This window comes from Mangifera indica, chromosome 10, assembly GCF_011075055.1.
Source record: "Mangifera indica cultivar Alphonso chromosome 10, CATAS_Mindica_2.1, whole genome shotgun sequence".
NCBI lineage: Eukaryota > Viridiplantae > Streptophyta > Magnoliopsida > Sapindales > Anacardiaceae > Mangifera > Mangifera indica.
The window spans coordinates 6072082-6083708 of NC_058146.1; the positions used below are offsets into that span (position 1 = coordinate 6072082).

Genomic DNA, 11627 nt, shown 5'->3' on the forward strand with positions numbered 1-11627 from the left:
AGAGAATTTGGGATTCGTTTGGAAGTCTAGCAACAATTAGTTTGGAGATGGACTAATTTGCTCATGAAGGCGATCGTAGATGAATATAGCCATTTTGTGTTTGACTGGGGTCAATTATGGGTAAAGAACTAATGAAAATGAATGTTGAGGCAGGATTAATTCAATTGGTAGGATTCATTTGTAGCATGCTTTATTTGGATTATATAGTAAAATAGGAATCATAAAATTCCGTCCTTGATTAATTTTGATACTGACTGGTAACATATGACAGATCTCTAAAACAGAAACTTGAAAACTTTATTTTTGATGACCATGTTCTACTGATTAGCTTGTGACTAGATCGGCTTGTGGAGCTGATGCCTTTATGTCCCACTTGTTATTTAATTAATATTCCTTGTTTTGGATTTGCCTGGTAAAACCCCGATCTTGAGAAACTGGAGCACCAATAGAATGCTCTAAAAGTGATGAGTCTATCTAGTTTTTAGCAAAGAGAACTTAGAAGAGGTGACTTTTTCTTTTCACATAGTCTTGTTTGAGGAAAGAGCTTTCCACAATTATTTTCACAGCTATTTTTAAGTGAGATGTATTCTTCAGAGGCATGGGGCCTTGGTTTCTTTATGCACTTTAACTAGGAGAAAGGAAAGACACCATTGATGGTGTCGTTGCTGCAAGTAACTGGTCAATAGTCCTAGAATCTTTGTAGTAAGTTCTGAATTTTCTAAGGCTTCGATCTTTGAAATTTTAGACTCCACAGTGGAAGATAATTTCCTTTCAATTGTGCAGTCTGTACTCCTTATAGCTTCAGAAGAACCAGAAAGGGAGTGTTTTTTATTCCTCTTAATTACCTTATGTGTAATGGAATTAGTTCTGATGTAGCAGAATAGTTCATATTTTTGCTCTAAATCATATGTAAAGTTTAGCACATACTTCATATATACATCTATCATGCTACTTTTCCTGTTTCATTTTGCTTTCTATGCAGTACATGAAGAGAGAAGTAAGTTTGATAATATTCAAAACTTTTCCATTTCTGTTGGTAAGATATAGAACTTCTCTGTTCTATTTTGGATTCCATCAAATTGAAATTGTTTACTGTTTTTCTTGGCCGGGTTTAATCAAGCTTTTTTACATCATTTATTTTTCTCCTGCAACTCCATCATGGTACCACGGTTCTGTTAACTTCATATGCACCACTTCTAGCTGAAGGGAGCCAGAACAGCTTCATCTTGGCTGAAAATATAAGACTTGCTTACGACTAGGAGGTTCAATGGATTCAGGGACATTGTCATTGCTAACTTTGATCTTGTAGAATATATATTTGATATTATATAAGCCTTAACTAACAAAAACAAAGGAATGGAAAATCACGCAGGGAATCAACTTAATTACACCTCAGTTATAATAGGAAGTTTTTGTACAGGAGAAGTTTCAACATACTTCCTATAAACACAACATTTCTAGCCATAATGCAGCAATCGCTGCAACTTCAACTGCTCTAGGTAATGACAAACAAACCATTAATCGAAAAGACAACTCTTAACAGTCTAAATCTTATCTTTTCCTGTATATGCCATTGACAAGCCCTCATCGCCTTTGAAGAACAGCCATGAATTTGCAGGTATGATTGCAAGTCGAGGGGCTGTGGAAGAATCGTGAACAATGTGAATTATCCACGCAGAAGCATGGCCTCACCATCTGGATTTCCTTGCATTCTGGCCCTCACCTCTGGACTCTGATAGTCTTGATTTCACGAGGCTCCCTGGCACAATAGGGGGTCGCTCTTGAGCCATGTTGCCTTGATCTCGTGAAGGGCGTGTTGGACTAGCGTATACTCTGGAAGGTCCTAATCTAGAACCGGACAAAAGTTGGTCCCTAAGACCTTTTGCTGACTTAAACCCATTTAATTCATCTCCATAAACTTGTGCTTGCTTCTCTGCTTCAGCCAGTCTTCCCCACTGTAAGTCATCTCCTGAATTTTGGAAACTTTCAGCTTGGATTCCCCAATCAACTCCATCTGATATGCTCCGCTGCAATGAAGTGCTTCTTCTAGGTGCTTTGCCAGAGGTAGACTTCCTTCCCTTGATTTCATCTTCATCAAATGGAAGCAGTCTTTGATCACAAGTAGCTCCAGGGGGATAAGCCCACTTGTAGCTCTTGTTATTATTGTCCATATTTAATTCGATGGAATGAAGATCACTTTCAGCCGAGTCTTCTTCACAATCCACTCCATCTTCTACTTCTCCATCATTCTCATTTTCTTCATTCTGATGCGAACCAAAGCAGGTTCTGCTTAAATAGGCTGCAATCTCCTCATTGGTTGGTTTTGGCTGATTAACAGAAAGACGCCCTTTTTCTTTTACCTTTTTGGTTCCCATAAAAGCTTCAAGTTGACTCTTCAGTTTATCAACAGCTGCATTTTTGTCTTCGAGCTGATGTTTAGCCTCTGAAAGTTTCATTTGTGCTCTCTCTTCGCGCAATACATTAGCTAACTGCATCATTTCCCTTTCCTTTTCAACCTCTTCACGAACTACAGCAGATTCTCTCTTGAGTTCTTCTACTTGAGCTTGATCATCACCAATATCTCTGGCCAACTCATCACATACATGTTCAATAGCCACTCTTGCTCTCTTCTCATTGTCAAGTTCTTTCACTGCCTTAAGAAATGACGCTTTAGTCTCAGCCAGCTCTTTGCCAAGCTTCTTATTCAAGCTTTCAAACCGTCTCCTCAACTTCCTTTCAACCTCAAGTTCCCCTGCAACGGACTCAATGGCAGCCTCAACCACTTCCTGCTCTTTGTCTTTCCATGCTGCCTTTTCTTCAGCAAAACACTTCATCAGATAGTTGATCTCATTCTGGTCTGAGCGCTGTTCTTGGATAACCTGATTGACTTGCAAGCGCGCTCTCTCAAGTTCGGCATGTAAGGCTGAGACAAGGGACATGCTAGAAGATGGCCGATCTTCTTGACCCCACATGCGGTTAATAATTTTGAGTAGCTCTTTAGATGTTGTCAAGGCATTGCTAACATCCTTCAAACGGACTCTTAACTCCAACGGTTGAGCCACCAGGAGTCTGGGGTCGAGATCTTGTCTCAATCTGCTTCATCAAATAAAGAGATTAGAACACTTCTCCATTCAAAAGTTTAAACTGTAAAATCTAAGTTCCATTCTTGTAAAAATAACATTCAACAACCTAAAAGATCCTCCTTTTAAAGACTGAGTTAGAAACTTCAGTTGGCTTACCTCCATTAAACTGGCATTGCTAACAGAATCCACAGCTCTTCCATTGTGTTCCATTAACCTAAGCATTTGTGAAATGGACGACCCTCTTCTGTGCCGACTTCCTGTTCCAGATCGATCCATCCTCTACAAAAACAATTAAATATAACACAAAGCGTCAATAATTTCACTCCAAAACTCCATTGACAACAATAACACATAATTCTATTGCATCCCATCAAATCGTGACAAGCCCCAGCAGCTCCAATTCCAACCATTTGATTGATTTTATCTCACTTAAATCATCAACTTAAACAACCACACAATCTATTCATACTATAGCCAAAAAAAAAAAAAACCCACATATTTAGATCCAAGAAATCATTGGTAATCTATCAACACTCCAATAGAAAACAAGACTCTAATAAGCACAGAATTGCCATCTCTATCACACATCAGAAGCAATGAATTATTTTATTTGTTGTCAACATCAAGGATTGGAGTCTGAGATAAAAAATTTTTAAAAACAGTTTGTCATTTTGCAAAAATCGAACCACCCCATCAAATCTTCACTAAAATTCACAATCAAATCACAATGAAAATTAAACTACCTTCTCATCAACATCATCAAGTACTAGGAAAAAAAAAAAAAAGAGAGAACTTTAAAATGCCCACCGAACAAAACCAAAATTTGAAAGTAAACCCACCTCAGAAACCGGACTATGAGAAGGATCCGACAAATGCGGAGGCAAAGAGCCCGAATGCAAAGATCTCGCCGCCGCCGCCCTTTCTCTCTCTCTCGCTCTCGCCTCTCTTCTCAATCTCCTCTCATCAAACTCACCGCCACCACTCTCTTTAACTTTTGGTGACGGCATCTCGTTCATTTCCCACAAAGTAGCCGCCAATTTCCTCGCCGAAACCGGCTGCTGCAACTGTTGCTTACTTTTCCCGCCGCCGCCACTTTCACTGTGCAAGTCCACCGCACGTAATGCGGCCGCGGAAGATGGCGTCCGCATAAGCCTCCATGTGGGTACCGGCGTACTGGATCCCCCCCTTTTCCCAATGAGAATCGCGCGCTTAAACCGATAGTTCTGAATAATTGACGACGAAGCCGAAGAAGGCGAAGGTGAACAGGCACGTTTTCGGATTTTCCCAGGAAGAAAATTAGTGTTGTTTTGTCTTAACATCATTAAAACTTAGATCTGAAAGGCAAGCTTAACATGAAGAAGAAAGAGAGTAGCAAAATCACCGAGGGGAAATGAAAAGAGCGTGAGGAGATCAACAAAGGGTGAAGGGGACAAGAAGAAGTGAGAAATTTGAGGTGAATGGAGAGGCGTTTGATTGCTTCCACTAGTTACAGACTTTACAAACTTTGATTCTTTTTTTTTTTTTTGAAAAGAAAAGAGGAAAGAGAAGGACGAGAGAGAAAACAGAGATGGTGGAGATCAGTGAGATTAACACGTGTTATTTTTTAATTTGCTGATGTGTTCAAAAGCATGGATTTGATTATGATTGATGTTTGGTGTTCATCATACTTATGGCCCCTTCCCTTTGGGGATATTTTCAAATTGAAATAAAGAAGTACAGTAATTTAAAATTATTAAATTATATAATAATATATATAAATATATATTTATGTATTTAAAATAAATATATATAATTTTATTAATTTTGGGTAATTTAGTTTAACAATCTACTCCTCTTGCCAAAATAGGCATGCAGCCAACTGCCAACCACCAACAGCCTCAGTGTTTGGTGCCTCTTGGCAAACAATAACCAGAGTTCTGTCAGCACAATTAGACATGACAAATGGGATGGGCTGGTTATCTCCGATCTTAAGCACGAAAACATAGTTTAACTCAAAAGGATATGGCTGATATTATAATGAGTTGTGTCAGTCAGACCTGTGGCTTTTTAAGGGCTGGTCTTGCGCCTGCACATTGGGCCATGGGTTCGCTAGATTTATTATTATTTACATAATTATTAAAAAATTAATTTAATAATAATTATAATATAAAAGTTATATTTTTAATTAAAATTCCCACAACCTGACCCTACATAGGTATGGTCAGGTTGTGGGTTTTATATATTTTCAAGCAATGTGCCTTGAATATTTGTAACTTGTATAGACCTTAAACTCGATCTAATCCATTGACATCTTTAGTTGCAATACTCGATTTATAACAAGTGTTGTTTAGACACAAGAGTCTCGTGAGTTCACCCTGTGAGCTTCTCATTCAACTTATTTTCAAACACAATAAGATTATGTATATATATTTTGAGTATATAAATAAATATATATTTAATTTATATTATCAAGTGATCAATAAATTTAAATTAAAACTAAAATAATATATAATTATATAATGATAAATATTAAATATGTATTTATTTATGTATTCAAAATATATAAACATAATATTACTCTTTTAATAGTTTAAAAAAGGTTTGGGTTTAAGATTGTCAATGGTCTTATAACATCAAACTTTAGTATAATTTGATGATGGAGTTGATTAGCCTATGGAAAATAACAATCCAACATAGTAAAAAAAAATAAAATTACCATCTGTGTCAGTGCCACTAGACTTGAAAATATATTAAACAAATTAGTCTTAGAGCTATGGCATCACAAAATCACCTCTAATCATTAACTTGAAACAATGTCAAAAATAAGATTGTTTGAGCTTAATGTTCTCTAGCTTTGATCTAAAAACTACAAAATCTACCAACCAATTTCTCACCTTCACCTATACAAAACCATTCAACAAACAAAAAGGTTTAAGGATTTAGTTTTTCATAGGTTTAGGGTTGAACTCAAATCAAGTTTTTTCAAATTCAAAAAAGAGTTTGGTTAAAACAAACTCGAGATTAAATTCAAGTTTGAGAGTTAAATATTTTTAAACTCAATCTTTAAGGATGTACGAATTTTCACACTTACAAAATTGAACAATATGAATAAATCAATGAAAACAATATTATTTTGATCAGTACGTATAAAATGATATTATTTTACCCTGTTATAGTTTTTTTTTTTTTTTCAGTGTAACCCAAGATTTTATTGTTTGAAATGAATCATAAATCTTAGGTTTAAATATAGAAGGATACCCATAAATACACAACATCAAATAGTTTCTTCTTACCAAACTAATTTAAATAAATGTGAATCATACTCAATTGCACAAAAGTTATGGGGCATAACTGTTTTAAAGCTCAAAACAATAAAACCTACTAAATAAAACACCAACATCCTTGGGTACATCAACATTAATTATTCATAAATCCTGTAAAAAAGATAGTAAAAATTTTAAATGAAATTAAAGGAGATTTGGTTCAACCACCTTGAGGTAGCTCTTGGCAAAATTAATTAAAAGCCAAAAGACTAATTCCCACCCAAGGATTGTTGAAATGATAATTTTTATCTTTTAAGTTTTAAAAAACCAAATTTCCGCCTGTCATCTACTTTGTTATTAAATTCATTAAGTAAAAAAGCAAGAAAGTCATTTTGTATAAATATTTCCATTTTATTTTTCTTTTCAAAATGACATATGTTTAGGGGTGAATCACAATTTTTAAAAATGTTTGAGGTGTTAATAAAAATTTTCAAGAGGTTTTTAGAAATTTTAGGGGTGCTTGAGATTTTTAAAATTTTACTATGCCCTTTAGCAGTTTCAAAAATGACTATTATACCCCTAAAAACAATCAAAATGTAATATTTAAGGTTGGCTAGAGGTTTTTATTTTTTAAAGGGTTTAATATATTAGTTTTAAACTAGTAAGGATGTATTGGTAATTTGATATTTATATTAATTATTAATGATATTTTTGTAATTTCAATAAAAATGTAAAAATTTCATTCTATAAAAACCAAACAAAATTTATTATCAAAAGTAAATGGTCGTTACTAAACTCAAGATTTACCTATTCAGTATGATTGATTCGACTAAAAAGATAGTCTAACTCTAATAGAATCATTTTTTACAAAAAAAAATGAAACTCAAATAGCAAAAATTTATAATTTTATAAAACTATGGTTGGAAAGTTGTGATTCAAAAATATATTAATTAATATTTATGGCTTATTTGTATGGTTCAACAATATTTATGTGCTTAATAAACAATCACATGTAGGGATTATGATAATGAGTTAATGAGGGTTGATTGGATTAGATTATGACATGTGTTCCTCAAAAGCTTATACAATATTAAATCTTTTTAAAAATAAAATTTGGCACCTCTTTTAGGGTTTTACTAAATTACAAGTAAATTTGGTTTTGAAGTTCATTAGAAGTTATCCTGTAAGCTTAAGTAGTTTTACCTATCTACCATTTCTATATTGTGAGATGGGTTCTATTTATCTATTAATCTTTATAATATCAAATTAAGAAATAAATAAATATCCAATAAATTTACATTGATAGTTCAAAGAAAAAATAATTAATAATAATAATAATAATTGTATAAATTTATTTTATTATCTGATGATGTGATAATATTTGATTGTATGATTTTAAAGTGAGAAAAAAAAAAAAATAATTATATCATCTAATTATAAGCTACTATCTTAATTTGTATATATAAGTTTGTATAATTTATTTATACACTACTTATTTGTCTCAACTTGAATTAAATGTGATTGATGAAAAAATTCAATTGTATGATACTCAAATTTTTACCCAATAAACAATTATGATAATTTAAATCGTCCTAATAACATTAGACACACGTGTGGGATACATTAAATGTAAAGTGGAAAATGACGCTTTTTTAATGTGTCATGAACATAGTTCTTGATTGTCACATGTTATTCATCTACGTGGAAAAGTGAATAATTTCTAGAATCCTACTCACACTTTAAAAATTAAGGGCAATTATATATGATCAAATTTATCCTTGGCAAAATATACGAGATCTACATTAGAAAAGCGTTTAGCCATTGCATAATTAACAATTAGTTATATGAATAGTAACTAGATATATACCAATTATATGCTAGGTGATTTCAAATACAAGTAGAAGCTCGTGTCTTAAGTAGTTAGAAGAGTGGGTCTTGATAATTCTAATTGCTTTGTTTCCATAATCTCGTTGACGTGCTATTTATATCTCATATTTTTGTGGAATAACCTTCAACCTTCATTGCTTTTCTTTATAAAATAACAATTATCTCCTATCTTTTAAGATGACACTATAACAAATGTTCTTAGAAACTAATTTGATTATACATCTTGATTTAAAGTACTAAAATTTAGGTAGATCTTTTCATGTAATTACACGTTTATCATTTTCTCTTGCTTTATAAATACAAGATCGTACAAAGGAAAAATGACAACATTTTTGTATTTGAAACAATTATCCTGTTGAATTTTCTTAAAAAAATAATATAATAGTTGACGTAGACTTCCGATCAATAAACTAAATTACTTTAAAAATCTCATTTTATTAAATATTACTTTCATAAAATTACATCTCTAATCTATGTACTTCTTATTGGAGGAATTTTCACCACCAACAACCAAATTATTTAGCTCTCAACTGTTTTGCAAGCTTACAATGAAATAATGAATAATTATTGTAGCCAGAGTTTCTTCATATTCTTCCTTGGGGATCATTTAGTATTAAACCTGGTCACTTTGTTCTAAAAGTATTAAAACTATTTTTATATTTATCAAAATCATCCTAATAATATAAAATATCCCCATTGAAAATAGAGATATCCATGGGTCGAGTCATTTTTGGTGTAACAAATTGGCTCATGTATGAGTCAGCCCAAAGCCACAGGGCATTTCAATAAGGAATTTTCACCATTCAATATAATATAGTAATATTCTAAAAAAAAAAAAAAGTTATGATATCACCCACTTGCTCCAAGGTCAAGAACAGTACAAGGAATTTTTTTAGCCTTTTACTAGGTCCCCATCTCATCATTTTCGCCTTTAGCCCACCTTCCTCAGCTTTACACTTCCACATTCTTTTTAATTTGTTCTCTCTCACTCACTCTTCCAAAATCATTTCTTCAACAATGGAGGTCGCCTTTTTGCTTTTGCTGTTTTCTCTCTTTTCTTTATCCTCCTCAGAAGCCAAAGTAATTCCCAGGTTTCCTTCAAAGCTTTCAGCTTCTGATTCTGCAAATACAAATCATCAGCCTTTCAAAACAAAATACTTCAGTCAGATACTCGACCACTTTAATTTCAATCCCCAAAGTTACCAAACTTTCCAGCAAAAATACTTATCAACGACTCCTTCTGGGGCGGCGCCACCAACAATTCTCCAATCTTTGTTTACACCGGCAATGAAGGAGACATTAACTGGTTCGCTCAGAACACTGGCTTCATGTTCGACATAGCTCCTCATTTTAAAGCCCTTCTTGTTTTTCTTGAGGTGACTCTTCTTCTTCATTTCTAAATGTAGATCTGTACAAATGTATATATGTTTGGTTGCCAAGAAAATTTTGCAAATTGCAGCACAGGTTTTATGGAAAATCTATTCCGTTTGGAGGTGATAAAAAGATTGCTTATAGCAATTCAAGCACGCTCGGATATTTAAGTTCGACACAGGCGTTGGCGGATTATGCAACTTTGATTATCGATTTGAAGAAGAATTTGTCTGCAACTGAGTCTCCTGTGGTGGTTTTTGGAGGTCCTATGGAGGAAGTATGATTCTTACTACTTACATTATTTAATACATGAATGATTAACATTTTCCAGCTAAAGGTTGTCCTGCAATCTATATGTATATATGATTCCCGATCTGTGAAATCAGTATTAAAATGGAAATGATTTGGCATGGCAGTGCTGGCAGCGTGGTTTAGGCTGAAATATCCTCATGTCGCCATTGGAGCATTGGCGTCTTCTGCTCCAATCCTCAGCTTCGAAAACATAATTTCCCCATATAGTTTCAATCGCATTATCACCAGAGACTTCAGGGTATCTTTCTTTCTCTTTCTTTGGAGCTGTTGTCACCATTTTTATTCCCTTTATCCATGCTTCATGACTTTATTGATGTGATGTAGATAAGGTTTTTTTCTTCTGGTATATACATATCTTCATTTAGATATTTGTAGGGAGATTTTTTTTAGAAATTGAATTGAAATCAATTACTTTCTATCTTCGAAATGGACCTCTAAATACTATTAAAGTAGATGATTTTAATAATATTTTATTATAAAAATTAAAAAATTATTTAAAATAAATTATTTAAAAAATTATTTAAAAATAAATAATTATCATATTTTGATAAAAATAAATATTGTAATTAAAAGTAATAAAAAAATATTAATAAATTAATTTATTTAAATATCCTTAAAATAATTATTTTAAAATATTTTTATATTATTTATTATATTAATTGAAAACAAGTTTATTTTTATCTTAAAAATTAATAAATAAAAATAAAGTTATCTTGATAATATTTTAATGTTTAAGATAAAGTTAGTAATTAGATTACTGACTATATTATTTGTTTACATTACTATTAATAATAAAATATATTATAATATTTTATTATTAATATATCAAATAAAGTAATAATATAAATAATAAAAGTTAAATTATCTAGAATAATTTTTTTATTGATTAGAACTAAACTACCTCTTTATGTGAACAGAAGAGGATCCAAGGTGGTAAAGAGATTTCCTAACTTGTCTAATTTTATTTGCATGTGAAAAATAAATAAATCAGAGTGAAAGCGAAAATTGTTACAAAGTGATAAAAGGATCGTGGCAGAAGATTGAAGAGAAAGCAAGGCAACATGGAGGTCTTGAAGAACTCAGAAAATCTTTTAGAATATGCAAGTAAGATCAGGAACACTTATCAATAGATAAATAAATTATTAAATAATATATAAATATATCTAATAATTTAATTATTTATAATTGCAGAAATTATATCAGTGTTGATGCCCTGGAAAGTTGGCTTTCTACGGCTTATATTTACACAGCAATGACAGATTATCCAACACCTTCCAATTTTCTCAGCCCCTTGCCAGCTTATCCAGTAAAGCAGGTTTTTTAAAAAATTTATTTTGATTAAAATTTGTAGATTTTTTAATATTGGATAATTAATATCAATGTCAAAGCAAGAAGAAAGAGTGTTGACCTTTGACTACGATGGATGCAGATGTGTAAAGCAATCGATGATCGGACGGCTGGAAATGACATGTTTGCCAAGTTGTACGGTGCACTGAACATATACTACAATTACAGTGGAAGTTCCACGTGTTTTAATCTGGACGATGATTCTGATCCTCACGGCCTTGGAGAATGGTCTTGGCAGGTAAAATATTAAAAATATTTTTAGGAACATAAAAACATTTAGTTTGATTTACACACTATAATTACAAATAGGATATAAGATATAAGATATATCATATTTTTTATTAGTTTAAAAAATTAGTAATTATTATTCATGATTAAGTTTAAA

General features: G+C 32.3%; 2 pseudogenes; one reads left to right on the forward strand and one right to left on the reverse strand.

Moving 5' to 3' along the window:
* Positions 1-1357: 1357 nt before the first annotated feature.
* Positions 1358-4653, reverse strand: LOC123228267 (annotated as a pseudogene).
* A 4448-nt stretch (positions 4654-9101) lies between these two features.
* The window catches only part of LOC123227855, a 3181-nt pseudogene continuing 655 nt past the window's right edge, over positions 9102-11627 (forward strand).